This window comes from Ambystoma mexicanum, chromosome 13 (genome assembly GCF_040938575.1).
Source record: "Ambystoma mexicanum isolate Mex_15411 chromosome 13, UKY_AmexF1_1, whole genome shotgun sequence".
Lineage (NCBI taxonomy): Eukaryota > Metazoa > Chordata > Amphibia > Caudata > Ambystomatidae > Ambystoma > Ambystoma mexicanum.
The window spans coordinates 652,509,695-652,524,979 of NC_090938.1; the positions used below are offsets into that span (position 1 = coordinate 652,509,695).

A 15,285-nucleotide genomic window follows, 5' to 3' on the forward strand; every position below is an offset into this window, starting at 1 on the left:
CCACTCGTCGTGCGGAGGTAATGGCCACCAGGAATGCAGTCTTCCAAGAGACAAACTTCATCGGTGCAGAGTGCATCGGCTCGAATGGGGGCCCCAAGAGCCTGGTCAGCACCACGTTAAGTTCCCACGCCGGGGCCGGGGCCTATACCGGCGGGAACGACCGGAACAGTCCTTTCATAAACTCTTTTACCAGTCGATGGGACCACAGGGACGTCCGTCCTGTGGTTCTGGTATATCTGGAGATCGCCGCCAGATGCATCTTAATGGAGGCATGGGCTAGCCCAGCCTTTGCCAGCGATAGCAGGTACGGCAGCACTTGAGGGGCCGTAATCCGTAGGGGGTTGATCTTCTGTGCTTGGCACCAGATAGAGAACCTCTTCCACTTATGACCGTAGCATTTGAGAGTCGAGGACGCCCTGGCCTTTGCAAGAACCTCTCTGCAATCGGCCGGTATATCGTAGCCTCCAAACTCTAGCGCTGCAGGAGCCAAGCCTGCAGGTTCAGCGACGCCGGGTCGTGGTGGAAGATGGCGCCTCCTTCTCTGAAGAGAAGGTCCGCGTCCGCCGACAGCTTGATGGGAGGGGACGTTGACAAGTCCAGAAGGTCCGAGAACCAGATCTGCCTCGGCCACGCCGGTGCGACGAGGATCATCCTGCACCGGGACCTCTTGAGCTGGCTGATGAGTCGAAGCAGCAACGGCAACGGAGGGAACGCATACAGGTATAGGCCGTCCCATGGAACGAGAACGCATCGCCCATGCTTCTCGGCTGGGGAAACCTGCTGGCGAACCTCTTGCACTTCGAGTTCGTCGCTGTTGCGAACAGGTCGATTTGGGGTTTGCCCCATCGTCGGAAGAGTTGATCCACCTGATCCTGGCGCAGTTCCCACTCGTGACACGCGCGCAGCTCCCTGCTGAGCGAGTCGGCGATGGTGTTGCTTTCTCCTGCCAGGTGGAAGGGAACCAGGAACATCCCCTGGGCGACCGCCCAGTGCCACAGATCCTGTGCCTCCTTGGATAGGGCTGGGGATCTGGTGCCTCCCTGCTTCTGTATGTAAAACATTGTCGTGGTGTTGTCCGTGAAGATCCGCACCACCTTGCCCTTGAGCGACGGGAGGAACGATTTGAGAGCCCAGAACACGGCTCGGAGTTCCAGGACGTTGATGTGCAGGAGCCTCTCCTCCGGGAGCCAGAGGCCTCTTGCGTGGAGATCTCCGGTGTGGGCGCCCCAACCTTCCAGGGAGGCGTCCGTCGTTACCGTCTCCTGGTACGCCGGCGTCTGAAAGTCCTTGCCTGCCGTGAGGTGCGCTCGAACGCCCCACCACTGAATCGCCCGCCGGAACACCTCGTTGAGGGGGACCCTGTCTTCGAAGGTGCCCGTCGCCGGCATCCAACGGGCGTCGAGAAATTCTTGAAGAGGGCGCATCCGTAGTCTGCAGAGGCGCACCAGGTAGATGCAAGAGGACATCATCCCCAGGAGGGACTTGATGGACCTCACCCTGGCCACGTCCGTGGCTAGCAGGCACTGCACTTTGCCTAGAATGGTCTTCGTCCGTTCTTCCGACGGGGCCGCCAGGCGCCTCACTGTATCGAGCTTCGCTCCCAGAAACAGGGCCACCTGCGATGGCACCAGGTGGGACTTTGGGTAGTTTATGGCGAATCCCAGGTCTGTGAGTAGCTGGACGGTCCTCGCGGTGTGTTCGACGGCGAGTTCCCTCGTCCTTGAGCGGATGAGCCAGTCGTCCAGGTAGGGGTAGACATGAATCCCCTGCAGGCGCAGCCGCGCCGCCACTGGTGCTAGGCACTTGGTAAAGACCCTGGGGGCCGACTTCAATCCGAACGGCAGTGCTCTGAATTGGTAGTGGAGTCCCTGGACGACGAACCTGAGGAACTTTCGGTGACTTTTGAGGATGGGAACGTGGAAGTATGCATCCTCCAGGTCCAACGACGATAGAAAGTCGCCTTCCTCCAGCTGTCCCAGTACGTGCTGGAGGGTGACCATCCTGAACTTTTGTGATCTGATGTATTTGTTCAAACGACGAAGGTCCAGGATGGGGCGCCAGCCGCCCGTCTTCTTCCTGACGAGGAAGTACCTTGAGTACACCCCGGAGCCCCGGAGCCTCTTCGGGATAAGCTTGATGGCGCCTTTCCTGAGCATCGCCCGTACTTCCAACAGCAGTTGCGGGACGTGATTTTCCTTCCTGGCCACAGGTGGAACGTGAGGGCACTTCTTCAGGAATTCGATAGAGTGTCCTCTTGCCAGGGTATCCAGCACCCAACGGTCGGTGGAGATGGACTTCCACACGCCGATGAAATTCGTCAGCCGGCCTCCCACCGGGGTGCTTCGGTGGGGGCCTCAGACCACGGCCAGTTCAGTCCTGCTTGGAGGTGGTGGCCTTGCCGACGAGGTGCTCCCTCTTTGCCGCGACCCCTGTAGGCCTCCTGAGACAAGGAGCGTGCCACCTGGCGGTAGAACGACGAGCCACCGCTGGATCCCTTGGAGGCACCCTGTCTGCCTCCAGAGCTCCGAAAGGGCCGACGTTGCTGAAGGGCTCCTAGGGCGCGGGCCGTCTCCGTGTCTGTTTTTATGGCTTGGAGTGATTCGTCCACCGCCTTCCCGAACAAGTTGCTGCCGTCGAACGGCATGCCCAACACCCTGGTCTGGACGTCCTGACGGAAGTCGGTCGCCCGGAGCCAACCCCGTCGTCGTAGGCAAACACCGTTGCCCAGCTGGCGGAACCCGGTATCGGCAATTTCGGTTTCCACCGTTATGGCGTGGTCCGACGCCACCTCGCCCTCTTGCAGTATTTCCAGGGCCTCGGACCTCTTGTCGTCCGGCAGGAAGTCCAATATGGGGGCCAGCTTAAACCAGAGCTCCCTGTCGTAACGGGCCACGATCGCCAGGGCGTTGGCCGCTTCGATCGTCGTCGACGCCGACGAAATGACCCGCCGCCCCATGGTGTCTAACTTCTTTCCCTCGCCGTCCGGCGGGGATTTCGACGTCGAGGCTCCTGACCCCGCCGCTTTCTTCTTCACCGCCGCCGAGACGACCGAGTCTGGCGTTGGCTGGGCCCTGAGGCACAGGGGAGCGGTTTCGGGGACCCGGTACTTCTTCTCGTACGGGTCCCGTTTGGCTGGTGCCGTGGAGGGGTTTTTGAGAACCGACAGGCCCTCCTCCCAGATGTCATTGATTAGATGCACCGCGATGACAGTCTTCCTCTTGGCCTCCCGGCGCTGATAGAGGAAACCTTCCTTTTTCTGCTCCTCTGGGCAGAGCTGGAACAATTCGGACGCCCTGGCGATCATGGCGTGGAATGAGCCAATCTCGTCGGGCGGCGAGGCCCGTGCGACGGGAGACCCGATCTGTCGTCGTCGCCCTCAGAACCCGTCGTCGAGCCCAACGCACTGTCATCTCCCGACTCGTGGGAGGATGAGGAGGGAACTGTAGGCCTTACGGGGGCCAGCGGAGGAGAGGGTTGGGTCCTCCGTCGTTTGTTCTGAGGACTTCCCGACGGGCCAGGTTGCGGGTCCTCCGGCCTGGGCCGTGGGAATCTCGTCCTTATCTCAGAGCATAAGGACTGGATCGCAGACAAAATGGCCGCCGAGCCATCCTGAGGCCTAGGTTTCGGCTGCGCCGGAAGGGAAGGCTGCTCTTCCTCGCCATCGTGGTCTTCCTCGGTTATCTCCCGAGGATCTTCCTTACGGGATCGAACTTTCTCGAATTGGACTTCGAGGGTCCTCACGGCCTCGGTCAGTTCCTCCTCCGAGGCTGACTCCGAGCTCGAGGAGGCTACCGTGCCCCCCCTCGCTTCTTCCATCATGGCGGCCACGACTATGGGCTGAAAAGAGGATTCCCTCCTTGGCGGCAGGGAAACTCTAGTCCCGGAGGCAGTCTCTGCTGGCGGGGTCTCTGCCGGCTTGGCCAGAGTCGCCGCGATCGCCTCGATAGAAGCCTTTGCCTGCTGGGTAGTGGCCTTCACCACCTTAGGTGCGTCCCGGGCCTTCTCCTTCGGGGGAAGGGCGACGCCTCGCTCCCCCTCTTCCGAGATCGGACGGGGCTTCTCCCGAAGCTTACCCGGGGTCTCGGACTTCCTCTTCCCCGAACCGGAGCGCTGGCTCGTGGTTGACAGTGCCGGGGAAGGTGCACCCTGCCTGGCGACCGAAGAGCCCGACCTTTCGCGCTCCCGAAGCCAGCGGACTCGCGGCGCTTGGCCTGGTGTTGGGCCCCCGTCGCCGGGGCGCCCGCACAGGACTTAGAAGCCCGCTCGGACCCTTTCTTCTTCTTCTCACCCGTTGAGCCCTTCTCCAACCAGCTGGCGAGACGGGATCGACGGTCCCTCATGGTCCGCTCCGACAAGTTCTTGCAGAACTGGCAGTCCTTCTCTACATGAGTCTTGTCCCCATGAAGACAGTAGAGGCATCGCGAATGATCGTCTTCCTTAAACACATTCTGCAGCCCGCATCCAGGGCAGCTGCGAAACAGCTTGGGTCCGGGCGACGAACTCGCATCCTGGGCCATCTCGAAGTAGGCCGCGAATCTTCTGGAATCCTCCAAGAAGTTGATTCGACGAAATCTTCACCCTTGAGGGGCGTAGGAAAATTCTGCAATGGGTAGCCGTTAACGGGAGTAGAAACGGTGGAGCTTGAGGCTCGATTAACCGAAGAAATGTGAAAATTCACCTGAAAAATCGCGAAACACACAGTAAAAGCTCGAGAGCTAAGCGCGAGGACTCCCAACACTTGAACGTGCGGTAAAAATCTGAAGATGGCTGCCAGAGGCGGGGCTTAGGTAGAGGGCAGTCATTGGCTGTGGTCAGTATGACGCAGAGATCAGTGATTGGTTACTACTACGAAAGACAGATCAGAAACGAAACTGATACTGATTTTTTCTTTACCGAGGATTCCCAGCCTGACGACGGGGAATATTCATGAGCATGTGAATCCATGCCAGACCCCATTCTGGAGAAAGGTTATAGTTATTGTTACAAGGATCAAGTGAAGACCAAATATAAAAAGGGGACAAGACTTGAACAAGTTAACCCAAACTATCATTGACAAAGCCAAGAGGGAGTGATATTAAAGAAAGCTCACCATAACCCACATTACCAAGCCAAGAGAAAGTGGTTCTTAAGCAAGCTTCTTTTTACCAGCAATTTAGAGAGAGCAACACAACAACCAAATGATTATGCACAATATTGCTTAAGACAAAGAAGGGCAAAGGTGATAAATGAAGATGGTTCACAGTGTTTTATTGAAAGACAGGGAAACAAGAGTGGCAGGACGGCTGCTCTTCTGGTGGAAAGTATTTAGAAGGAGTGGAGCATAACCTGCATTGCGTGGGGCAATCACACGTGTGTAGAAAACAACACTAGTGTGGTTATTGTTTTTCCCTGAAGAGATTCCTAAAATTGATGTTGTGAAGCAAGAGACAATTATAATTTGTTGGAAACTTACCTTTACCACTGAAGTACTTGGAGTTAGTAGTTTACTCTGGCCCGACAGGAGAGTACACCAGGTCAGAGGATTGTGTAATCTTTTTGAGTCTGTTCTGGCAGGAGAACTTTGTAGCAGTAAGCCAGGCAGGCGAGTAGAGCAGGTGGAAGTTGATGTACTGTGGTGTGGTGGTGAAATGTCATAAAGAAGTGGCAGAACCACTAATATGGTTGTATGAATTACTACAGAATCATCCTGACAAACACTGACGCAAGTGTTGCATGAACTGTTGCAGAAATATTCAAAATTGATTAAACAAGTGTTTTGTAAATTGTTGCAGAACAATCCAAAAGACATTATTTGGTGATTCTAATGAAACAAGAACACATTCTTGATCTTGTAGAAGATGTTGCATCAAGCTCTTTTACCAAAAGTAAAAAGAGGAAAACCTTGTGGAATACTTTTGAACTGTTGGTTGACTTCAAGTTGGAACAGGACGATCTTTTTTGGAACTTTGTTGTCAAGTTGGAACCAGCAGAAATGAGTTAGAACACTATTATAAAACAGGATTACCTTATTCTTGGGAAATGTTGAATATAATCCTGCTTGAATCTAGGGGTGGGGAATTCACCCAGACTGGAAGGAGAAACAGTCATCAGATTGTGGATTTGACTGCCATATTATCATTTTTGATTTGCCATGTATTACCTTATTGAATTGTTGTATGTATAAGTGTGAGGGACAGAAACATTTTGTTAATGTTTCCTTTAGTTTATTTTAGGTAGGGAAATCCTCGTCAGGGTAGGTATAGTGAGGCTTCTATCCAATCTTTTCAGTTAATAAAATGGCATCTTTTGAAAAATATTCACAAAGTTGTCCACCTCACATTTCTGACCCCTCATGTATAGAATACCTCAATAAGCCAAGGGGCATTGCGTGAAGAGAGCGTACACTGCGGAGAGGCCCGAGAGTGGTGAGAAGAGAGTAGGGAATGAGCATACCCTTGCGCCTCTTGTTTTTTTAGTACAGAGTTAAAAAGGCCAGACCTGGGTTGTGGTGGTGGGCGGGGGAGAGGAGGGGAGTTAGGAGATTGTGTTCTGTAATACTGTGGCTGTGTTCAGCATATGGCCACATCTCTTTGTTGTGGAGAATTCTCAAAAATGTGCCAATTATTCCCACCTTAGAGCCCTCCAGCTCTTTTGCTAAACTTTGAACTTTTCAATTCAATGTGTTTTCTGTGTTTGTTTCTTTTGGTTATGGAGTCTAACCAACTCCATGGGCATCATCTTTTGCAATTGTGTCACAAAGCACATTCAGTGAAGTGCCACAGGGAAGTCTTCCAGATTTCCCAAGGTTTAAATACCTTCTCTGGGATCAACTACTGTTTCCCAGAGCAGTAAAGTGAAATTGACTTTACTTAGCAATGTACTTGATAAACCCTGCACACCCGATCTTACAATAGTGCTGGAGGGGTTACTTAGTATCCCCTGTTTCTATATGCTCATGTACATTTTTTTATGTTACCCTTTCCTCAATTGATTGGCTGGTGGCAGTCATTTCGAACTACCATGGTTTGCATTTACCACGACCGTTCGCGGACCCGGTAACGTTAACCCGCGGGAGCCATCTTTTTCAAAATGGCGTCCAGCCATCTTTGTCAAAATGGTGCCCGGTCTTCTTTTTTTGCCAGGTCTTTGTGGAAAGATCCTTCTAGAGAGTTTCTCTGTGCGCCAAACCAGGTTTGGTCTCTTCGTTCATTCGCCTTTGGCGGGCTTCAGGAGTGACACCCGCCTCTAGCTCCAGAGTGTCTGGGGTAGGCAGGACATGAGGGAGGTGCCCGAAACTCCTTGTGCTTAGTCTCCTAGGAGACCCAAATGCACCCTGTGGTGATTGGCTGGCTGACTGTCTGGCAGGGACAGCCACCCTGCTGGGTGAGTGACAGCTAGACTGGAATGAATGGGAGAGAACTGAATAAAAGGCAATTCTTTTGGCTTGGAAGGCAGAGTCGACCACTGGATGAAGGGACCTAAGAAGAACTTGAAGAGGATACCTGCTGCAACTCCTGGACTGTTGGTTTGCCCGGTGAAGCCCTGCTTCAGTGACTACTTGCCAAGTTTGCATCGACAGAGAAGCCTGGCAAGGACGGCTTCTCCCTTTGAGTTGGTGGGACCAATCAACTCCCAAGTAAGCCACCTGGACACCCATCTCGGAGCTGGTTGAATTTCCTCAGAGTTGAAACCGTAGAGCCAGGGAGAGGGACACCAGATTGCGTGCGTTGCTTGTAAACTGGCCTAAAGCTTTTGGAAGATCCTCCGGACTCCCACGAAGCAGGACTGACCAAGCCAGACCCCCCTCAGTCGAGTGCGGGATCTCAGATGTGAGGAAAGTCCACCTTGACAGCCAGGAACCACACTTCTTGCTATTTGCTGTACCGCAAGGAGCTGAAACGCGAAACAGCCACTGAAAGTAAAGGTTGCCGGTTGCCAGTTTTGACAGTGCCAGTGCAGTGCAGGAGTCCCCGACGTCCTCCCTCTTCACCACACAACTGAGGCCCAGGAACGGTGAGATCTGCAGAGCTGCACAGGAACAGAAGTCTTCAGCTGCATCTTTTCTTCTTTACCAAGGTACTGTAAAACAAGTCTAAGAGAACTTACCTCTTACTGTGGAAGTGCTTGTAACTTCTGCAACTCACAAGTCTAATCAGCTTGTGGCCCTACATTTGATCCTTCTTTTCATCAAAGACTCTTAAGAACTTGTGCAAATACTTTTCCATTTGCTTACCTGAAGTGCTGCATCCTATACAAAGACTTTTGCCCATTGACTTTGGCTTAGCCTATTTGAATTGAATGACTCTTCTAAGTGCTATCTGAAAGTATTTGCAAAGCTTATATTTGTAAATTCTTGTGTTCTAACAACCTTTGACTTTTACCAACTTTTTAAGAGTGTTTTGAATGCCAACAATAAGATATTAATGTCCCTAGCACACTTGTTACTGAAGTCACCTGTGGGTGTAGGTTGTGTCTGTGGGCCATCCCAAAAGGGCCTTATCTGATTCAGAAACCTGTGTTACTATTCTATTGCTCCCTTCTGAAAAAGGCTTTATAACTGATTGATCTATAAATTATTAATTGTTTATGCAAGAAACCTTGTGTGTAAGAGTTTATTTGAATACCTGTAACTGTGAATCTTTGTGTAGCTCCACTACAGCTCACATTTCCCCCCCTGAGATAAGCCTGGCTGCTCAACACACTACCAAAACTGTGTAGTACAAGCATATACCAAAGGTTGGGATGCCTATACCTGTAGTCATAGTTGCTTGTAGTGTTCCCAGAGGGTACTGCATTCAAACTTTGCCTAACACTCTTTAATGAACATGTATTGCCCCAATTGCATGTTTTCTTCCTTTGAAAATGAATAAAATACTTTAGACGCAAACAAAGGAGTTCCATGGAACATATATACTAACTGAAAAATCCATGTTTATACTCAATATCACAACCAGTGAATTCCAATAGAGACAAACATCATACGTGTACAATAGTAGGTTTCATCACAGAGAAAAAGCTAAACAGGAGTACAGCTGCAGATCCACCAACAGTTGGATGAAGACTGGGACCCATTTTCCCTCCCTAACCTGTAATCCTGTTATTCTGTACCCCTAGTATGCTATTCTTTTAAGTCTATCCATATTATCATTCCCCGTTACTGCATCCCCTAGTTACAGAGCGCTCCGTTACTTCACAGCGATTTTCACACTATATAAAACACAGACAACACACACATATATATATATGAGAATGCATTACTTACCGTAAAAGCATTTCTGATGATTGTATCTGCTTAGATTCACATGCTGTGCATAGGTCCGACATCCAGTGGTCACTGCGGAGTATTGCATTTTGTTTTTCGTAGTCGAAAAGGGGACGTCGACAAGGCGTGTCTGAAACACTATCCCTATAGTGACGTGCGTTGTACCCACAATCCCTCACGCGTCGAGGTCCCTCTGTTTGTATTTTTCTGCCCTGAGGGAGCCTTCTAGACGTGAGTGAGTACAGAAAAGAGAGAGAGAGAGATATATAAAGGAAGTCTATGTTCCTTCCATCCGAGCGGGGAGGAAGGGCGGGCGCATGTGAATCTAAGCAGATACAATCATCAGAAATGCTTTTACGGTAAGTAATGCATTCTCTTCTGATGTTTGTTAATCTGCTTAGAATCACATGCTGTGCATAGACTAGCGAGCAGTACCCGGAGTTGGCGGTGGGTTATGAGAAGGAACAGTAGAGAAAAGGTGTCGTAATACTGCCTGTCCCACCTGGGAGTCAGATCTAGAGTGTGTATCTAGACAGTAGTGTTTTGTAAAGGTGTGCACAGAACTCCAGGTAGCCGCTTTGCAGATGGACTCAAGGGGAACATTTGCAATGAATGCTATGGATGCCCCCGTGCCTCGAGTAGAGTGTGCTCTTGGCCTAAAGGGCAGTTCTCTCTTAGCAAGAGTATAGCAGAGAGTGATGCATTGAACAATCCATCTAGAAATAGTGGATTTTGAAACTGCATCTCCTTCTCTTCCTGCTGCCACCGAGACGAAGAACTGATTAGTCTTCCTCAGTGGTCTGGTTCTTTCCATGTAGAACATGACCGCTCTGCGTACATCTAGTGTGTGCAGAGTCCTTTCTCCCAAATTGGAAGGATTTTGAAAGAACGTTGGTAGTTCTATAGATTGGTTTACGTGGAATTTAGAAATAAATTTCGGAGCAAACCTAGGGTGAGTGCGTAGAACCACTTTATCTTTGTGAACTGTAACGAAGGGGTCTAGAATAGAAAGAGCCTGAAGTTCACTTACTCTCCTGATGGAGGTGATAGCTATTAAAAAAGCAGTCTTAAGCGTGAGGTGTTTAAGAGATGCTTTGTGCATGGGTTCGAATGGAGAGCCCATGAGTCTGGTAAGTACCACATTAAGGTCCCATCCGGGAGCTGGGTCAGCTATAGGGGGGTGTATTCTCTTTACTCCCTCCATGAAGGCCTTTATAACAGGGATCCTCCACCACGACACTTTGAGTTGGGAAGTGGCGTATGCAGAAAGTGCAGCTAGGTGGACTTTAATGGAGTTAAACACTAGACCTGAATCCAATAGGTGGGTCAGGTATAGGACCACATGTGTGGGAGAGCAGTCAATAGGGTTGATGCTTTTACTCCTGCACCAGATGACAAATCTTTTCCACTTGCTAGAATAGCAGTGGCGAGTGTTCGGCTTTCGGGCTTCCCTGAGGATGTCCATGCATCTTTGCGGGAGTTGTAGATGTCCGAACTCTATGATCTCAGGAGCCAAGCTGCTAAGTTCATGTTCTGGGGGCATGGATGCAGAGTCCTGCCTTTGTCCTGAGACAGCATGTTGTACGGGCAGGGGAGTTTTACTGGGGGGGATAGAGACATCTCCATCAAGTGAGCGAACCATGGTTGTCGTGCCCACATTGGGGCCACTAGTATCATGGTCACTTGTTCCTGGTGCATCTTGTGCACCACTTTGTTGAGAAGGGGAGTCGGGGGAAAAGCGTAAACAAATTTCCCTGACCATTGCATCGACAGACCGTTCCCCTTGGATTGGTTCTGGGGGTACCTGGAGGCGTAACTTAGGCATTGTGAGTTTTCCAGGGTTGCGAACAGGTCTATATCTGGGAATCCCCATTGTGTGAAGACGTCGAGGACGATGTCTTCGTGCAGGCGCCATTCGTACTCTTTGGGCAGGGGGAAATCTCTGCTGAGACTGTCTGCTAGCAGATTGAGTTCCCCGGGTACATGTAGTGATAGTAGGAACATGTCCTGTTTGAGAGCCCACTTCCATATATTCTGGGCCAGCTTGGACAGGCCTGGAGAGTGGGTGCCCCCTTGCTTGTTGATGTAGTACATGGCTGTGGTGCTGTCTGTAAGGACCATTACTGTTTTGCCTTGAAGGTGTTCCTGGAAGGCTCTTAGCGCCTTGAACACAGCTAGTAGCTCCAGTAGATTTATGTGTTTGGATGCTACGTTCGGAGTCCACACTCCGTGAGCAGTCTGATGGGATAGGTGCGCCCCCCATCCTGTGAGGGATGCGTCTGTGGTTAGAGTGGCTTCCGCCGCGGGTGTGGCAAAGGGTTTCCCTTTTTCCATGTTTTCCTTTGTCCACCACCGTAGCGAGAGAACTAAGGCCTGCGAGACCACAACTAGATCCTCCCATAGTCCGCTGGCCTGACACCACTGGCTGTTGAGCCACTCTTGCATTGGGCGCATGCGCAGGCACGCGTGAGGTACCAAATAAATACACGACGCCATCATTCCTAGCAAGCGCATTGCCTTGCGTACCGTCACCTCTCGACCGGTTACATATTGAGGGATTTGAAACAGCATGTTTTGGACCCTCTCTTTGGAGGGGAAGACGAGGCCGTCCTTTGTTTGAATTAGAGCCCCTAGGAATTGCTTGATTTGACTGGGGTCTAAATTGGACTTCTTTTCGTTGATGGAGAAGCCCAACTGGAACAAAAGGTCTACTGTCTTTTGGGTATTGGAGAAGCATGTTTCGTAAGAATCCCCTGTTATGAGCCAGTCGTCGAGGTAAGGGTAGACTGGGATGGACAACCTGCGCAGGTGGGCCGCTGCCACTGCCAGCACCTTCGTGAATACCCTTGGTGCTGATGCTATGCCGAAGGGTAGCACTTTGAACTGGTAGTGTTTGCCCTCTATCATGAACCTGAGGTATTTTCTGTGCGCTGGCAACATTAAAATATGAAAGTATGCATCTTTCATGTCCAATGTTGTCATGTAATCTCCCTGAGAAAGCAGTGGGATTACTTCCTGTAAGGTTACCATACGAAACTTTTGGGGTTTGATAAACTTGTTCGCTGGGCGCAGATCTAATACAGGGCGCATGGTTAGATCCTTTTTGGGTACAAGGAAGTACACTGAATAAATACCTTCCGTTACCTGAGATAGAGGCACGACCTCTATGGCTCCTTTTTCCAGCAGTAGTTGTACTTCTTGGAGAAGGATGGCAAGATGTTCCGGTGTCATGCGACGTCCCCTCGGGGGTCTGTAGGATGGGGAACTGTTGAATTCGATACAGTATCCGTGGGCTACGGTGGACAGTACCCAACGGTCTGACGTTATCTCCTCCCATGCAGGAAGAAAGGATGTTATCCGGCCCCCGACCGGTGTTGCATGGGAGGGGACGCGAATCTTCACGTCACTTGGAGTTGTTGGGGGCTTGGGAGCCTCTGGGGGTGGATCCCCGACCCCTCCCTTTGCCCCGGCGTTGGCCTCTTTGGCTGTACTGCCCACTATTGGTTTGGTAATTGGTGGCAGGGTATTGCTGATGTTGATTCTGTTGTTGGTGTTGGCGTTGGCCACGAAAAAAGCGTTTGTTGCCATAGCCGCGCCTGGTAGTGGGCTTAGAGATTTGGTCAAGAGTCTTGATAGTGTCGAACTCTTTTTTAGCCATCTCTAGGGCTTCATCTACCGCTTTTCCGAAGAGGTTAGCGTCCTCGACAGGTTTATTTATCAAAGACGCCTGTGTCTCTGGTTTAAAGCCTGAGTTGCGCAGCCATACATGGCGCTTTAGGAGTATTCCTTGTACCAAGGAACGTCCTGCTGTTTCTGCCGCGTCCAGAGAGTTTTTAACAATGCTCTGGTTCACTTGGGTTCCTTCGCCAATAGTTGACAGTAGGCGCGTACGTAAAGGCTCCGGTGCTTCCTCGGCGTCTTTTCGCAGTTTGGCCCACTGCGCGTCTGCGTAGCTTGCAAGCAATGAATTGTTGTTGGCAATTCTTGCTGAGAAGGCAGCCGAGGAAGTAACTCTTTTTGCAAGGGCATATAGCCTCTTGCCCTCCTTGTCAGGGGGTGCCTCACTGGTGGAAAGTGGTACCCCTGCCCTCTTTCTAGTATTAGATACCACTAGGGAATCCGGAATGGAATGTCCCCTAATGTAGAGGGGGTCTGAGGGTGAAGGAGTGAAAAGTTTTTCAATCCGTGGATTGACCCCTCTGATCATTGCGGGAGTGGACAGCGAAGGTATGATCCTTCTCTTCACTGAAGCGAGGAGTGGAATGGTCTGGCTGACCGGGGGTTTTTCTTTAATCACTCTTTCTACAAAGTCCAATTCTGGAGAGAGTTCCCCGGTGTCGAGTTCGAAATGCGCTGCTGCTCTGCGCAACAGTGCATTGAACGTGGGCTGATCGTCAATTGGAGACGTGTTCCTAACTGGAGAATTGTCCGGAGGAGTTAGGTTTAGGACATCAGTGTCGGAATACACTGATGGTGATTGCCAGGGGTGTGAAGGTCCCTCTTCTGGGTTAACCCCGAAGCCTTCTTCTATAATGTCTGTTCTGTCTTCCAGACATTCCTCCTGGTTCTGTTCTTCATTGTCCATGAAATCATCTTCCTCCTCGAAGTCTTGTTCCTCCCCAGTGAGGTCATATACATCTTGGAAGTCTGAGGCTGTGTCCTGCTGGGGATCGACTAGCCTCGGATTTTTGGCCCTGGGGTCCTCCTGAGGCCCTTCTCTGGTCCTCTTGTGAGTTTGAGAGGCCTGGGTGGTCATGAACCTTTCCATCCTCTCCATACAGAGGTGGAGTCTTTCCATTGTTTCATGGGGTACCCCAGAGCGGTCTGGCGGGGGAAACATAGGGTTATCTAACTCGAAATGGCTCGACCCCTCCCAAAGCGTCGAGGAAAGTGTCCCGTCGCCCTCCGAAAAACCTTCAGGTGAGTCGGGAGACTCCCTGACTGAAGGGGGTAGTCCCTGCTTCCCTTCGGGCTTTTTCGGCGTATCCTTTAACTGATGCGTAACGCTCGACGTAATCTTCGGCGTACGCTTTTGGGCGTCGGCTACAGCGATCCTTGCTAAGCTATCTGCGACTCGCTTGTCGGCGACTCGTTTGTCGGCGGAAGCTTGAGTTTTCGACGCTATGGGTATCGAACGCTCTACGGCGGTCTGCGCTTTCTGTTGGTGCGCACCGGCCGATGGTTTGGTGGCAGCGCCCTTGTTTGCCGAAAGCCCAGTCGCAGGTCGCGGCTGCGGTTGCGAGAGGGGCTTCGAACCCGAACGGTCCGAGGAGGCCGCCGGTGGAACCTGCGTCTCCTTGGGCGCCGAAGGTCTTTTCGACTTCGTCGAAGAAGAGCCGTGGGTTGTGTGTTTATGTGGATCTTTGTGTGCGTCTGTGTCGCCGGGGTGTTCATCCCCATAAGCAGGGCGTGAGCCGAGCCCGTCGGGGCCGGGGACAGACGACGAAGCGCGTAAGCGCTCCTTAGAGGGGGTTTCGACTTCCGTAGCGGAGGTCGTGTTATCGCGTTCCTCGTCACTGTCGGTGGTAGCAACGGCGGGTGAACCTTCGGCCTTCGACATCGCGTAGGCCGCCCACCTTTTAACCCTTCGGTCTTTTAGAGTTTTAGGCTTAAGAAGCCGACAAGCCGCGCACCTTTCCTCCTTGTGATCGAGGGGCAAGCAGCGGTTACACCGTGAGTGCTTGTCCTTCCAAGTGAATTTTCCTTTACAAAGTGGGCAAAACCTAAACGGTGTCCTCTCCATAGCCGAGGCAATAAATCGCGATAAACACCCCAAGGGAAAGGAAGGGGAAAGGGAAAGGCATTCTCAGAAAAGACCCAGAGATGTCCCACGACCCCACTCTCCCTACTGTATATGGCCTGCGAGGCCAGGCCACGTGTTCGGCAGCGCCGAAGGATTCCTTCCGCTCGACCCTCCGTCGAAGATTCTTTTCGGCGGAGAACAGCTTACAACTGCGTCGAGGGAGGGATTATTAATATTAGAGAAAAAACGACCAAAGGTCGAGGAGTTGCAATGTCTCTCGAGGAGCTCCGCGTGAAGGCGA

At 51.7% G+C, this 15,285-nt stretch overlaps 1 protein-coding gene across 3 annotated transcripts in view; it reads right to left on the reverse strand.

Annotated features, from left to right (window-relative positions):
* Nucleotides 1-15,285, reverse strand: part of CDK5RAP3 (CDK5 regulatory subunit associated protein 3) — a 189,169-nt gene that overhangs the window by 41,502 nt on the left and 132,382 nt on the right. The gene's annotated exons all lie outside the window — the stretch shown is intronic.